Consider the following 16,226-nt stretch of genomic DNA (forward strand, 5'->3'; position numbering starts at 1 on the left):
ATTAGAAACTGCAAAAAGTGGCTCCACCATTTTGCATTCCTACTGTTACTGGCAGCAAATCCTTAGGGATCGGCAGCAACCTCAATTCTTGCCCCCTTAGAAGAAAGAATTCAACCAGAAGCCATAAGGAATGAGAGAAGACCAAGACAAGTTTTAGGGCAGGAGTGAAAGTTTGTTAAAAAGCTTTACAAGAGAAATGAAAGGAAGTAAAGTACGCCTGGAAGAGGGCCAACCCGGCAACTTGAGAGATCAAGGGCACTGTTTGACCTTTGACTTGGGTTTTTTGTTTGTTTGTTTGTTTTTGAGACAGAGTCTCACTCTGCTGCTTAGGCTGGAGTGCAGTGGTGCCATCTTGGCTCACTGCAACCTCCACCTCCTGGGTTCAAGTGATTCTCCTGCCTCAGTCTCCCGAACAGCTGGGGTTACAGGCACCTGCCACCATGCCCGGCTAATTTTTGTATTTTTTTTAGTAGAGATAGGGTTTTACCATGTTGGTCAGGCTGGTCTCGAACTCCTGATCTGAGGAGATCCGCCTGCCTTGGCCTCCCAAAGTGCAGGGATTACAGGCATCAGCCACCGCACCTAGCCTGACTTGGGGTTTTATATGCTGGCATGATTCTTTCTTGGGGTGGGCTGTCTGCATGCAGGGTGGCCTGCTACGGCATGTGCAGTGTGTTTACTGGAGTTGTATGCATGCTTACTTGAGGTAGTCTTCCCTTACCAGTTGAATGCTTCTAGAAGGTCTTCTACCAGTTAAACCACCATTTTGTCCCTTAGTGCTCATGTTTGAGCCCACTCGCCCAACTCCTGAGATCTTATTGGGAAGCTGCTGATCACGCAAGGTTTTTTTTTATCTATTGGGAGACTACCTTTCCCTGGCGCTGGCTGGCATCAATTATTATTTTAGAGAAACAATGTAACAGTCACCTGACCATCACCTGATGATCACCTAACATTCCTGGTGGGGTTGGGGGAGTCCTCTCCTGCCCAGCTCATGTCTGACTAGCTACCCACTATAACAGAGCTAGCACTGTATACAAGTGACAATTGTTCTGCATCTTCAACAGCAATTAATATTATCATTTTTAAAAGTCAGCCATTCTAATAGATGTGAAATGGTATATTACTGTGGTTTTAATTTGCATTTCCCTGATGCAAACTGAGTTTAGCATCCTTTCATGTGCTTATTTGCCATCTATATACCTTCTTTAATAAAGACCTCGTTCAAATGTTTTGCCCATGTTTTTACTTTTATCTTTTCTTACTGTTGAGTTTTGAAAGTTCTTTATATATTCTGGATGTGAGTTCTTTGTTGTATATGTGTTTTGCCCATGTATCCTTCATAGCCTGTGGATTGTCTTTTCATTTGCCTAGAGCTACCTTTTATGAAGCAAAAGATTTTAATTAAAAAAAACAAAAAAACATAGAGACAGGGTCTTACTATGTTGCCCAGGCTAATCTTGAACTCCTGGGCTCAAGCAATCCTCTTGCCTTGGCCTCCCAAAGTGCTGAGATTACAGGCATGAGCCAGGTGTGCCTGGCCCAAGATTTTAATTTTGGTGAAGTCAAACTTATCACTTTTTCTTTCATTGTGCTTTGGTTGTCAAACTGAACAAGTCCTTTTCTAACCCAAGCTCACAAAAGTTTTCTTCTATGTTTTCTTCTAAAAGTTCTAAGTTTTCCATTTAGATCTGGGCTTCATTTTAAGTTAGCTTTTGTTTTTTTATAACATAGGAGGCATAGGTTGAAATGCAATGTTTTTGCTTGTGGATGTCTGATTTTTCAGCACCATCAATTGAAAAGATCATCCTTTCTTTGAATTTCCTTTGTCCCTCAGTCAAAATGGGTAGAGTTGATTTGTGTGGATCTGCTTCTGAACTCTACTCTGTTGCATTGATCTATGTTTGTGATTTCATGTCTCACCAATATCAAACTATCTTGATTACTGCAGCTTATCACAGTAAGTCTTGAAGTCATAAGTATAAATTTATCATCTGTTTTTCTTTTGCAAAATTGTTTTCTCCAATCTCTTTCCTTTGCCCATCATATAACTTATAGCATCAGCTTATCCATATATACAAAAAAATTTCTGATATTTTGCTTGAGACTGTGTTGAATCTATAGATCAATTTGGGAAGAATTGACATGATAATATTGAGTTTTTCCAATTCATAAACTCACTCTTTTAGTTTTTTTCATGCGCGTCTGTGTGAAGAGAACACCAAACAGGCTTTGTGTGAGCAACATGGCTGTTTATTTCACCTGGGCGCAGGTGGGCTGAGTCCGAAAAGAGAATCAGCGAAGGGAGATAAGGGTGGGGCCGTTTTATAGGATTTGGGTAGGTAAAGGAAAATTACAGTCAAAGGGGGTTTGTTCTCTGGCGGACAGGAGTGGGGGTCGCAAGGTGCTCAGTTGGGGAGATTTTGAGCCAGGATGAGCCGGGAAAAGGACTTTCACAAGGTAATGTCATCAGTTAAGGCAAGGACCGGCCATTTACACTTCTTTTGTGGTGGAATGTCATCAGTTAAGGTGGGGCAGGGCATATTCACTTCTTTTGTGATTCTTCAATTACTTCAGGCCATCTGGGCCTATAGGTGCAAGTCACAGGGGATGCGATGGCTTGGCTTGGGCTCAGAGGCCTGACATTCCTGCCTTCTTATATTAATAAGAAAAATAAAACAAAATAGTGTTGAAGTGTTGGGGCGGCGAAAATTTTTGGGGGGTGGTATGGAGAGAGAATGGGTGATGTTTCTCAGGGCTGCTTCAAGCGGGATTAGGGGCGGCGTGGGAACCTAAAGTGGGAGAGATTAACCTGAAGGAAGATTTTGTGGTAAGGGGTGATATTGTGGGGTTGTTAGAAGAAACATTTGTTGTGTAGAATTATTGGTGATGGCCTGGATATGGTTTTGTATGAATTGAAAAACTGAATGGAAAATGTCTACGAATTGGGAGGACCTAGGACATCTGATTAGAGTGCCTAAGGAGATTCAGCATAGTCCTGCCAGCAAAGATTATTTATTTACTTCAAGAGTTAAGAGTGGCAGTTTGGGGATAGCACAAGGAGATATCAGCTCTGATGGCTTGGAGAAACAGTGTAAACTGACAATGTAAACAAGAGCTGGGCATGTATGAATAGTTGAGAATGGAGAATAGAGGTATGACTAGACAGAAAATAGTAGGGATGACAAGTTTTTTGGGGCACAGTCTAAGTTGGTCTGGTGTCCGGAATGAGACTGGGGCTTAATAAAAAAGAGCATCTATACAGGAGCTTAAATGGGCTGTACCTTGTAGCATTCTGAGGACAGGTCTGAATTCTGAGAAGGGAAAGTGGTAAAAGTATTGTCCAGTCCTTTTTAAGTTGGTGGCTGAGCTTGGTGAGGTGTGTTTTTAAAAGACCTTTAGTCCATTCTACTTTTCTTGAAGAAGGAGGACCGTAAGGGATATAAAGCTTTCACTGAATACTAAGAGCCTGAAAAACTGCTTGGCTGATTTGACTAATAAAGGCTAAACTGAGGAATTATATCGACAGAAGGGAAGAAATGACTGCGGTGGCCTTCTCAGACCCTGTAGGAAAGGCCTCCACCTATCCAGTGAAAGTATCTACCTAGACTAAGAGGTATTTTAGTTATCTGACTCAGGGCATGTTGAGTAAAGCTAATTTGCCAGTCCTGGGTGGGGAAAATCCTTGAGCTTGATGTGTAGGGAAGGGAGGGGGCCTGAATAATCCCTAAGGAGTACTAGAATAGCAGATGGGACACTGAGAAGTTATTTCCTTGAGGATAGATTTCCACGATGGAAAGGAAATGAGAGGTTCTAAGAGGTGGGCTAGTGGCTTGTACTATAGCATAACCTGCCTTTGCTGGTGTGTGGCGATTAGGCCTGGTGGAACCGCCATCAATAAATCAAGTGTGATCAGGGTGAGGAACAAGAAAGAAGGAAATTTGGGGAAATGGGGTGAATGTCAGGTGGATCAGAGAGATAGTCATGGGGGTCAGGTGTGGTATCAGGAATAATGTGGGAGGCCGGATTGAAGTCCAGGCCAGGAACAACGGTAATTATTGGAGACTCAACAAAGAGTGAGTATAGCTGAAGGAGCCGGGAAGCAGAAAGTATATGCATCAGGTATGAGGAAGAAAATAGACTTTGGAAGTTATGAGAACTGTAGGGAGTAAGCTGAGCATAGTTTGTGATTTTTAGGGCCTCTAAAAGTATTAGGGCAGCAGCAGCGGCTGCACAGAGACATGATGGCCAGCCTAAAACAGTAAGGTCAAGTTGTTTGGATAAAAAGGCTACAGGATGCGATCCTGGTCCTTGTGTAAGAATTCTGACTGCACAGCCCTGCACTTCGGCTGTGTGTATGAAAAGGGTTGGGATGAGTCAGGGAGAGCTAGAGTGGGGACAGTTTCTAAAGCTGTCTTCAAGGAACAGAAAGAGGAATGGGGAAAGGATTTAGGATCTATGGGGTTAGCTAGGTTTCCTTTTGTGAGTTTATATAATTGTTTTGTTAGGATGGCAAAACCAGGTATCCAAAGGCGAAAGTATCTAACCATGCCTAGGAAGGAAAGGAGTTGTTGTTTTGTAGAAGGGGTTGGGGTTTGAGAGATTAATCGGACATGATCAGCAGGGAGAGCACATGTGTTTTTACGAGAATTATGCTGAGATAGGTAACAGATGAGGAAGAAATTTGGGCTTGACTGAAGTAATGGGGGCTGTCTGTGAAGCCTTGCAGCAGTACAGCCCAGGTAATTTGCTGAGCCTAATGGGTGTCAGGGTCAGTCTAAGTGAAAGCAAAGAGAGGCTGGGATGAAGGGTGCAAAGGAATGGTAAAGAAAGCATGTTTGAGATCCAGAACAGAATAATGGGTAGTAGAGGGAGGTACTGAGGATAGGAGAGTATATGGGTTTGGCACTACGGAGTGGAGAGGCAAAACAATTTGGTTGATAAGGTGTAGATCCTGAACTAACTTGTAAGGCTTGTCTGGTTTTAGGACAGGTAAAATGGGGGAATTGTAAGGAGAGTTTATGGCTTTAAAAGGCCATGCTGTAGCAGGCGAGTGATAACAGGCTTTAATCTTTTTAAAGCGTGCTGCGGGATGGGATATTGGCGTTGAGCGGGGTAAGGGTGATTAGGTTTTAATGAGATGGTAAGGGGTGCATGATCGGTCGCCAAGGAGGGAGTAGAGGTATCTTATACTTGTGGGTTAAGGTGGGGGGTTACAAGAGGAGGACGCAAAGGAGGCTTCGGATTGGGAAGAAGGGCGGCAATGAGATATAGCTGTAGTCCAGGAATAGTCAGGGAAGCAGATAATTTAGTTAAAGTGTCTCAGCCTAATAAGGGAACTGGGCAGGTGGGGATAACTAAAAAGGAGTGCTTAAAAGAGAATTGTCTAAGTTGGCACCAGAGTTGGGGAGTTTTAAGAGGTTTAGAAGCCTGGCCGTCAATACCCACAACAGTTATGGAGGCAAGGGAAACAGGCCCTTGAAAAGAAGGTAATGTGGAGTGGGTAGCCTCCGTATTGATTAAGAAGGGGACAGGCTTACTTTCCACTGTGAAAGTTATCCGAAGCTCGGCGTCTGTGATTGTCTAGGGGGCTTCCGAGGCGATCGGGCAGTGTCAGTCTTCAGCCACTAAGCCGAGAAGATCTGGGAAGGAGTCAGTCAGAGAGCCTTGGGCCAGAGTTCCAGGGGCTCTGGGAGTGGCTGCCAGGTGAGTTGAACAGTCCGATTTTCAGTGGGGTCCCACACAGATGGGACGCGGCTTAGGAGGAACCCCGGGCTGTGGGCATTCCTTGGCCCAGTGGCCAGATTTCCGGCATGTGTAGCAAGCTCCTGTGGGAGGAGGTTCTGGAGGAACGCCTGGCCACTGCGGTTCAGGTGTGTGGAAGTTCTTGTGTGCTGGAGATGTGGCTGGGGTTTGTCTCACAGTGGAGGCAAGGAATTGCAACTTTTTTCTATTATTGTACACCCTGAAGGTGAGGTTAATTAAGTCCTGTTGTGGGGTTTGAGGGCCAGATTCCAATTTTTGGAGTTTTATTTAATGTCAGGGGCAGATTGGGTAATAAAATATACATTGAGAATAAGACGGTCTTTTGACCTTTTAGGGTCTAGGGCTGTAAAGCGTCTCAGGGTTGCTGCCAAACAAGCCATGAATTGGGCTGGGTTTTTATATTTGATGAGAAAGAGCCTAAACGCTTCTGATTTGGGATAAAGAAAAAGGAGCATTAACCTTGACTATGCCTTTAGCTCCAGCCACCTTTTTAAGAATAAATTGCTGGGCAGGTAGGGAAGGGCTAGTCACGGAACGAAACTGTAAGCCAGACCAGGTGTGAGGAGGCGAGGTGATAAAAAGATTATAGGGTGGAGGAGTGGAGGCTGAGGAAGAATTGGGACCTAGCTCGGCCTGGCGAGGAGGGGAGAGTCAGATGGGTCTGTAGAAAAGGAAGATTAGAAAGACTTAGCGATGCTTGGGGTTGGGACTGAGGGGACAGGCGGGAGGGAAAGAAGGAAGATTTGGGACGAGTTGCACTGGGCACAGAGACTAGGAAGGGACTAATGTGTAAAAGAATGCCTGGACGTCAGGTACCTCAGACCGTTTGCCTATTTTACAACAAGAATTATTTAGATCTTGCAGGATGGAAAAATTCAAAGTGCCATTTTCTGGCTATTTGGAACTACTGTCGAGTTTGTATTGGGGGTCAAGTGGCATTGCAAAAGAAAATAAGGCATTTAGGTTTTAGGTCAGGTGTGAGTTGAGGAGGTTTTAAGTTTTTGAGAACACAGGCCAAGGGAGAAAAAGGAGGAATGGAGGGTGGAAGGTTGCCCATAGTGAAGGAGGCAAACCCAGAGAAAAGAGAGCGTAGAGACACGGAGGGAAGAGGTTCCCCCTTCCAGAAAAGCGGGAAGGGGGGTCGGGGCACAGAAATAAGGGATTGGGGCACAGAGATAAGAGGTTGGGGCACGGAAATAAGGGATTGGGGCGCAGAGATAAGAGGTTGGGGCACGGAAATAAGGGATTGGGAGTTCTTGCCCCCTAGAAAAGCGGGACTTACCGCTAAGGGTGAAGGAGAAGGGGTTGAGGGGTACTTGCCCCTCTCCTAGAAAAGCGGGACTTGCCGCTAAGGGTGAAGGAGAAGGGGTTGAGGGGTACTTGCCCCTCTCCCAGAAAAGCAGAGAAGGGGTAGAGACAAGGAGAGAAGGGGTTGGGGTACTTGCCCTGTCCCCGGAAAAGCAGAGAAGGGGTAGAGACAAGGAGAGAAGGGGTTGGGGTACTTTCCCCTTCCCCAGAAAAGCGGGACTTGCCGCTAAGGGTGAAGGACCAAGGCAGGCAGACGGGGGATTGATCTCCCAAGGGAGGTCCCCCGATCCGAGTCACGGCACCAAATTTCATGCGCGTCCGTGTGAAGAGACCACCAAACAGGCTTTGTGTGAGCAACATGGCTGTTTATTTCACCTGGGTGCAGGTGGGCTGAGTCCGAAAAGAGAATCAGCGAAGGGAGATAAGGGTGGGGCCGTTTTATAGGATTTGGGTAGGTAAAGGAAAATTACAGTCAAAGGGGGCTTGTTCTCTGGTGGACAGGAGTGGGGGTCACAAGGTGCTCAGTGGGGGTGTTTTTTGAGCCAGGATGAGCCAGGGAAAGGACTTTCACAAGGTAATGTCATCAGTTAAGGCAAGGACCGGCCATTTACACTTCTTTTGTGGTGGAATGTCATCAGTTAAGGTGGGGCAGGGCATATTCACTTCTTTTGTGATTCTTCAGTTACTTCAGGCCATCTGGGCATATAGGTGCAAGTCACAGGGGATGCCATGGCTTGGCTTGGGCTCAGAGGCCTGACAGTTTTCTTTTAAGACTGAAAAATTGCTAAGAAGAGTGGTGTTGACATGACAGGTTTAAACCAGTGTTTTTGCCTTATGATCCATTAGTTGGCTGGGAAATGAAATTCAGTGAATCAGAGTCATCATTAGAAAATGAAATAGAAGAACCATACCAGAGCATAATGCACATTACAAAGGTGAATATTATTTCATTAAGTTTTCTTTTCCATTTTTTCTAAAGTTATGTAGAATGCATGTGTGTGCTAGGTTGCCATGCAAAGTTTGTTTCTTACTCTAAGTCATAGCCTAAAATGTTTTTGATCTTAGATATAATTCTGAAGATAGAGTCACCTTCTGTAGTGAGTTTTTTTTTTTCTCTTTGAGACAGTATCTCATTCTGTTGCCCAGGCTGGAGTGCAGTGGCCTGATCTTGGTTCACTGCAGCCTCCACTTCTCCCAGATTCAGAGATCCTCCCAACTCAGCCTACTGAGCAGCTAAGACCACAGGCATGAGCCACCATGCCCAGCTAGTTTTGTTATTTTTGCCCAGGCTAATCTTGAACTCCTGGCCTCAAGTGATCCTCCTCGCTCGGCCTCCCCCAGTGCTGGGATTACAGACATGAGCCACAGTGCCCATCTGTAAGTTCTTATAATTTGCTGTTGTTGTTGTTATTTATTTCTTATTTCATAGTAATAAACTTAAGCCTGCAATCCATGCAAGGCATGGAAGGAAATAAGGAAAATATGGAACCCAAAGGAACTGAAGTGAGAACACAAAGATTATAGGATACTATGAGCAAATGGGGTGGAAAGGTACTCCCTGAGCTACAGAAGGAATGGTCTGGTGGTTAAGATAAAACACAAGTCAAATTTATTAGAATTGTCCACAGTCAGCAATGGTGATCTTGCTGGTCTTGCCGTTCCTGGACCCAAAGCACTCCATGGCCTCCATGATACTCATGCCTTCTTTCACCTTGCCAAAGACCACATGCTTGCCATCCAAGCACTCAGTCTTGGCAGTGCAGATGAAAAACTGAGAGCTATTTGTGTTGAGTCCGACATTTGCCACGGACAAGATGCCAGGACCTGTATGCTTCAGGATGAAGTTCTCATGATCAAATTTCTCCCCATAGAGTGACTTGCTGCCAGTGCCATTATGGTTTGTGAAGTCACCAGCCTGACACATAAACCCTGGAATAATTCTGTGAAAGCAGGAACCCTTATAACCAAATCCTTTCTCTCTAGTGCTCAGAGCATGAAAGTTTCCACTGTCTTTGGAACTTTGCAAACAGCTCCAAGGAGATTCTGTTTAAAAGCTCGCTGATGATGGCAATGTTGAAGAACATGATGGGGTTGACTATGGCGGGTGGCAGAGGGCTCTGGGAGGCATCGGTGTCTGCAAAGCCGAATTTGTATTAATTTCATGTTGCCTCAGCATTCATTTTCAATATAAGTTGGAGTCTCTCATACTAGAAGCAGGGCTTAGACATCTTTGACACAGATTGCAATTTCTCCAAACTCTATCTCTTCCCAGTTCTGGGTCAATCCAGGTACTCGCTTTATACAACTGCCTCCTGGTGACCACCTTTTTATGGGATGGATAGATGCAACCTACTTGACTTACCCCACTGACCCCCCACGCCGTGGGTGGACTGCCCAGATATGCCACAGTGATCACCTCTTGGTCACAGTGTGACTTCATGGACCTCGTAACTGCTTGCTGTAAACCCACCAATTAGAACTCATTGTGGGAAACCTGCTTGGGTAACATGCTGGACCAGAATAAAGGCTTTGCCCCAGAGGTCTCTTTCTCTCTCTCTTGCTGTCCCCCTGCTGGTTAAGTGTGCATGTTCCAGAGAGCTTTCCCCTTTCTTTTGGCCCTGCAAGGTGTGCTGCCCTCTTCCCTTTGGAATCTGTTAGTAATACACTGCTCCTCTGTGTTTCATCTGACCGACACAGCCAAACTTAACTTTTGTCCTGGTCAGCGCCCTCCTTGAGTCTGGCTGTCTTGGTAGAAAGAAATTGGACACAGTTTACACAAGAGCCACAAGGGCATCTGCCAGTATGAGCAAGTCTCCTGTGGGAGGGACCCCTGCACGTAGGTCAGACACTTAAGCACCAGGATTTGAAAGGGTCCTGTGAAAGGCATAGTATAAACATCCACGACCACCTCCCCTGGAACTCCACCTGGCACCTTCCTCTAGCCCTGCCCTGCCCTATCAAAGCAGGGATAAAGTTTATAGCCACTCTCCTCAGAGAGGCCTCAATACCAAATTAGAGGAAAACATAACACCCTCTATGGTGGGTAGAGACCTAAACAAAATATGGGTCTGTTAGGAAGAGAGGAGTAACAGATGTTGAATACTCAAGCAACAGAGCTTGCTACACCTTCTTTCTGTTTTCTTTCCTCCATGGTGAATTCTTTCTTTCTGTACTTTCAAACTCCAATGGACAAAAATGTGCCATTGTACCCAACTTAAAGGATCATAGACATTCATGCAAGCATAAATCTTCTATTGCTGTCAAATTAGGAGGAACTAAAATAAAAAATAACTATTAATCTCTTTTGGAAATATATAATGAAAATAAGGACAGCAATCTATGACAACCACTGCTAGGCCCCCCAGAAAGAAATCAGTTCTATATTTCAGATGGATGTTAACAGACAATTTCACAAAACAGAGGATGTTTCTAATCATCAGTACAATATCTCCACACTGACACTATTTAAAAATCAAAGCATATTGTACTAGGTTCCTACTAATTCACTGTGTAAGCCATAAGCCAAAGGTAATGAACGTAGTTTTGTGGATTATCAGAAACAAAACCTTTGAAAATAAGAGTGGAATTTTGTTGTCAAATAACGTTTCTTGGCACTTACTTGCCCTGTTAAACCAAGTCCTTAAATCTCCTAAGCAATTTATGGACTGAGTTTCTATCAACTTACAATACACAATTTTTGGTACAAGATTCACTTCTAAATATCAGGACACAATGAGATTTCACAAACTTGAGAAACAAAAATTGCATTCTAAAAAGCTTACAACTAAATCTACAGGTAAATGTTTTCATATGCTCAGTTCAAAGTCCTTAGCATGTGGTGCTATGTGATGCCCTGCTTCGTGTTCCCTTTAGTAAAAGGATGTCCTGAGTGACCTACCTCGAAGCTTCCCCCAGCATAGGAGTAGACTGGATTTGACTAGACAATTCCCCCATAAACACAATATTAAATCTGTTTCTAATTTGGCCAAAGGTTTCTGCAACAAAAGTCTCTTTTTTCCTTGGTTGTTTTCTTCCCTGGAAAATTCAGGGGACTTACACAAACCAACCTATGGGTACTTCTTTGCATTATGCCTGGTAATTAGGAGCCAATTACTTTTTTTTTTTTTTTTTGGCTGAAGATCTGATTACTTATTTGGTAAATATAAAGGCATGTTTGTTTCACATCCATACTAAAAAGTGTTTAAAGAGTTAGGGGGCAGGCATAAAAACCCAAAGCAAAAGAAAATAACTCTAGGATCTACTTTTTAACTCGGAATCAAAATTCCCTTTTTTTCTTCCAGATTAATTTCTGTGCTAGCTAACTTTTGGAAATTCACACATAAACATTTACTTAATTTTAAGGCCATGCTATAATTTAGTGGACACAGATACTAAGCATTTGCTGTATTTCCTAGTAAATCTCCAACACTTATCATTTCAAATGTTTTTAAACACTAAATAAAAACATAATAAAAGTATAACATGCCTCTCTTCTAGATTGTCCTAGATGCTGAGACATCTGAATAACTGTATTGCCTCAGTTACATTTTATAACATCTTCTCCCCAAATAATTTAAACACTCTCCAAACCCCCTCTCCTCCACTGTTATTTTTCCATCTTCGTAGGAGGTTTGAAGTGTGACCTCAGTGTACTTTGAGCTCAGATCTTAGAGAGACTCTTTCCAGCCAGTTTCAGGAAGTACCCATGCCTTTGAAATCACAGGATCACAAACACCAATCTGGAATACCATTGATTATCAGAGTTAATGACATTTTTAGAGGTGTTTGAATAACTGAAGGAGGAACTTGGAAACCAGATGAATGGGGGAGGAGGTATAAGGAGTAATAATGGTTGCTTATCATATTCATGGCACCAAATAACATTTTACATACATTATTCCATTTTAATTGTTACCTATGAGGTCGGTATTATTTATTGTGTAAGTATTTTGGAGATTAAGTATATTGACCAACATTATCTCAAATATATTCTTAATCTTCTTGAAAGTAGAGATGTCTTGTTGCTCCTCCCTGTATCTTTGAAATTTAGAACCTTAGCACATAGTAGGTTCTCAATACATAATTACTGAATAAATAAACACATGAAAGAATCCAGTGATCAAAGTGAAAGAGCTAGGATTAAAACGTGGGTCTTTCAGGCCTTGAAATCTATTCTCTTACACTCTTTCCACTACATTCCATAGCATCCTCACAGAGTAAGAATGGCTGTCTTTCTTGCATGTTAATTTCAGTGCTGAGGACTCCTATTGGCTCTTCTCCCTGTGGGCGTGGCTGGAGAGGCCAATGGGCAGCAACTTGCATCTACAGACTCTCACTTTTGATTTTGTTTAGGGTATCTTCCAGGTGTTTCTTCAGAACGTCTTGAATTTTTGCCATGTTTGGGTTTTCTGTTGTAGGGAAAATACTAAATTGGGCATTGTAGCAGAGGGAAACAAGCTGGTGGTGGGAGCGGATAGAAGAAAATGAAGACGGCTCCAAACCGAGGGAGCGCGCAAGAAGATGACACAAACTTTTGAAATAACATGAACACGTGGGTTTCCTTTTTCTTGTGCAACTGCTATTTGTTAGCAATCCTCTCAATTTGCAGTGAATTGAGGGTGAGAGAAGAGGAGCAAATCACACAGTGCAAATGAATACATTAACATGCAGATGAGGTGAATCATTCTTTTTTCAAAGCAGAAGATCAGGTCCCATGTAAGCAGAAATAATAATAATCCTTACAATCGAAGGAAGCAATATTATTTATGTTATTGATGACAGGGGTTGAGGGGAGGGAAAGATACATGATGTCTTCTGTCCAAGTCACAAACAGTTAACTTTCTAGTCCTCTGTTCGGAATTCCATGGAGCAGAATGTGGAGATTTCTAGCAATTGGCTGAGATTTCTTTCTAAGGCAAAGCATGAAAGTGAAGTAGAAGGGAAAGTGTGGCAGAGAAGACAAAGCACCAGGGCTTACACAGAGCCCAAGAGGGCTTGAGATTCTGGCTGGAAAACGCCATCCCTGTCATGGAGAGAGAAACAAATCCCCGAGTGTGGCTTGTGGAAGCCAGAGGCTAGTTGCTGGGGAGGAAAGCCAATAAACCTCAGTGCCAGTAAGTGCTGTGTTTAAATCTTTACTAAATACAGTCACGTGTTTTAATGTTGGAGATATGATCTGAGAAATGCTTCATTCGGGGATTTCTTTGATGTGTGAACACGATAGAGTGTAAGAGTGTAACTTACACAAACCAAGATGGTATGGTATGGCCTACTACACACTTAGGCTATATGGTATCCTAGGCTGCAAAGTTGTATAGCATGTTACTAAACTTAATACTATAGGCAGTTGTAACACAGTGGTGTTTGTGTATCTAAAGATAGAAAAGGTACAGAAAAATATATAAAAGATAAAATATGGTACACCTGGCCAGGCACCGTGGCTCATGCCTGTAACCCCAGCACTGTGGGAAGCTGAGGCAGGAGGATCATTTGAGGCCAGGAATTCTAACCCAGCTTGGTCAACATAGTGAGACCCTGTCTCTACAAAAGAAAAATTAAAAAATTAGCCGAGCGTGGAGACTGGGCTACTGGGGAGACTGAGGCAGGAGGATTGCTTGAGCCCACGAGTTTGAGGCTGCAGTGAGCCATGATCGTGCTACTGCACCACAGCCTGGGTGACAGAATGAGATCCTGTCTAAAAACAAAAATACACCTGTATAGGATCCTTACCATGAATGGAGCTTGCAGGTCTGGAAGTTGTTGTGGGTAAGTCAGTGAGTAAGTGGTGAATAAATGTGAGTACTGTACACTACTGTAGACTTTATAAACACTATACACTTAGGCTACATTAAATTTATTAAAACTTTTTTTCTTCAATAATAAATTAACCTTAGCTTACTGTAACATTTTCATTTTATTAACTTTTTAGTTATTTTTAACTTTGTGACTCTTGTAATGGCACTTAGCTTAAAATACAAACACATTTTACAGCTATCCAAATTTTTTTATATCTTTATACACTTTTTTCTATTTAAGAATTTTTTTTTAATTTTTAAACTTATTTGTTAAAAACGAAGACACACATACACTAGCCTAGGCCTACACAAGGTCAGGATCATCCATATCATTGTTTTCCACCTCTACATCTTATTCCGCTGGAAGGACTTCAGGGGCAATAAGGACTTCAGGGGCAATAACACTCATGGAGCTGTCATCTGCTATGAAAAGAATACCTTCTTCTGGAATACCTCCTGCAGGACCGGCCTGAGGTTATTTTACAGTTAACTTTTAAAAAAATATATAAGTAGAAGTAGTACATTCTAAAATAATGATTAAAAGTATAGTATAGTAAATACATAAACCAGTAACATAGACGTTTACTATCATTATCAAGTATCATGTACTGTATATCATTGTATGTGCTATACTTATTTTTTTTTTCTTTGAGATAGAGTCTCGCTGTGTTGTCCAGGCTGGAGTGCAGTGGTGCGATGTACTATACTTCTATAAAACTAGCAGCACAGTAGGTTTGTTTACACCAGCATCATCACAAACATGTGAATAATGCATTGCACTACAATATTACAAAGGCTACAACATCACTAGGTGACAGGACCTTTTCAGCTCCATTAAAATCTTATGGGACCATGTTGTACATGTTGTCTGTCATTGACTGAAACATTTTATACTTGTTTTGTGGTTAGAGTAAGTCCCTTAACATCTCTAACCCATCATTACTAATTTTGTGCTTGCTATGGTTTGAATGTTCCCTCCAAAACTCATGTTGACATTTAATTGTCATTGCAATGGTATTAAGAGGTAGAACCTTTAGGAGGTGATTAGGTCATAGTTACATAGCCCTCATGAATGAATTAATGCCATTATTGCAGGAGAAGGTTAGTTATTATTGGAGTGGGATTTTGATAAAAGTATAACTTTGGCCCAATTTCCTATCTCTGTCTTTTTTTTTTTTTTTTTGACAGAGTCTCTCCCTGTTGCCTAGGCTGGAGTGCAGTGGTGCAATCTCAGCTCACCACAACCTCCACCTCCTAGGTTCCAGCAATTCTTGTGCTCAGCCTCCCAAGTAGCTGGGACTACAGGCGCATGCCACCATACCTGGCTAATTTTTTGTATTTTTAGTAGAGATGGGTTTCACCATGTTGATTGTACTGTTCTAGGTTGGTCTTGAACTCCTGAGCTCAGGCAATATGCCCACCTCAGCCTCCCAAAGTGCTAGGATTTCAGGCTTGAGCCATCGCACCCAGCCCCTATCTCTGTCTTGAGTACTCACTTTTACCTTTGGCCATGAGAAAGCACAGAACAAAGGCCCTTACCAGATGCCAGTACCAGGCCCTTGGACTTCCCAGCCTTCAGAACCACAGGCCAAATAAATTTCTATTGTTAATAAACTGGGTATTCTGTTATAGCAGTAGAAAACAAACTAAGACTGTGCTCCAGAAAAACAGTATAAGATGTGCCCTCAACTGACATTGTCATCCATGTGGCTTATACGGATGATGCATGCTCATTGTCCCTTTCTGTTTTATAGAGTTAGTCTCACTAAATATGTGCTCTGCTCTGGTGTTTCCCTGCTGCTGAAGCAGTGTGTGTGTGTGAAGTCAAGAAGCACATGAGTACGTTTTTCAATTGTACAATTAAAGAAATCATTATTTAAAATATTTCTCCTTTTAATTTTAGTTCCTCAGAAGACATTGCTTTAGTCTCCCCTCTTGAATTACTTCTTTTCCTGTGAAACTAAATTTCTTCCTCTATATAATGGGGAATAAATAATTGTTAGCTTGCTTGATACATATTACCTTCTAATAATCAGTAGCTATAATAATAATAATGACAACGGCAATATGGGTTTTGTGAGGTTGAAGCCTTTCAAAAACAGAAAATACAGAATTGACAAGTGCTGCTGCTTTCTGCAGAACAGAGAAATTTTTCCTCTTGGATAGAAGAATTGAAAGCTGACTTGTCTTCTATAAAAACTGTGCTGTTAATGACTTCTCAGCACAATGGTTTTACCAGGTTATGAACAATTTCTTTTTCTGAATATAATAAGTTTTCACCCCAAACACAATAACTATATACTCAATGAGAACTGTTAGTTTGCCATTATGGTTTTAGACAGACACATTCATTAATTC

General features: G+C 42.4%; 1 pseudogene; it reads right to left on the reverse strand.

Annotated features, from left to right (window-relative positions):
- Positions 1–8,647: 8,647 nt before the first annotated feature.
- Positions 8,648–12,471, reverse strand: LOC129047757 (peptidyl-prolyl cis-trans isomerase A-like; annotated as a pseudogene).
- Between the last annotated feature and the right edge of the window lie 3,755 nt (positions 12,472–16,226).

Source organism: Pongo abelii, chromosome 13 (genome assembly GCF_028885655.2).
Source record: "Pongo abelii isolate AG06213 chromosome 13, NHGRI_mPonAbe1-v2.0_pri, whole genome shotgun sequence".
NCBI lineage: Eukaryota > Metazoa > Chordata > Mammalia > Primates > Hominidae > Pongo > Pongo abelii.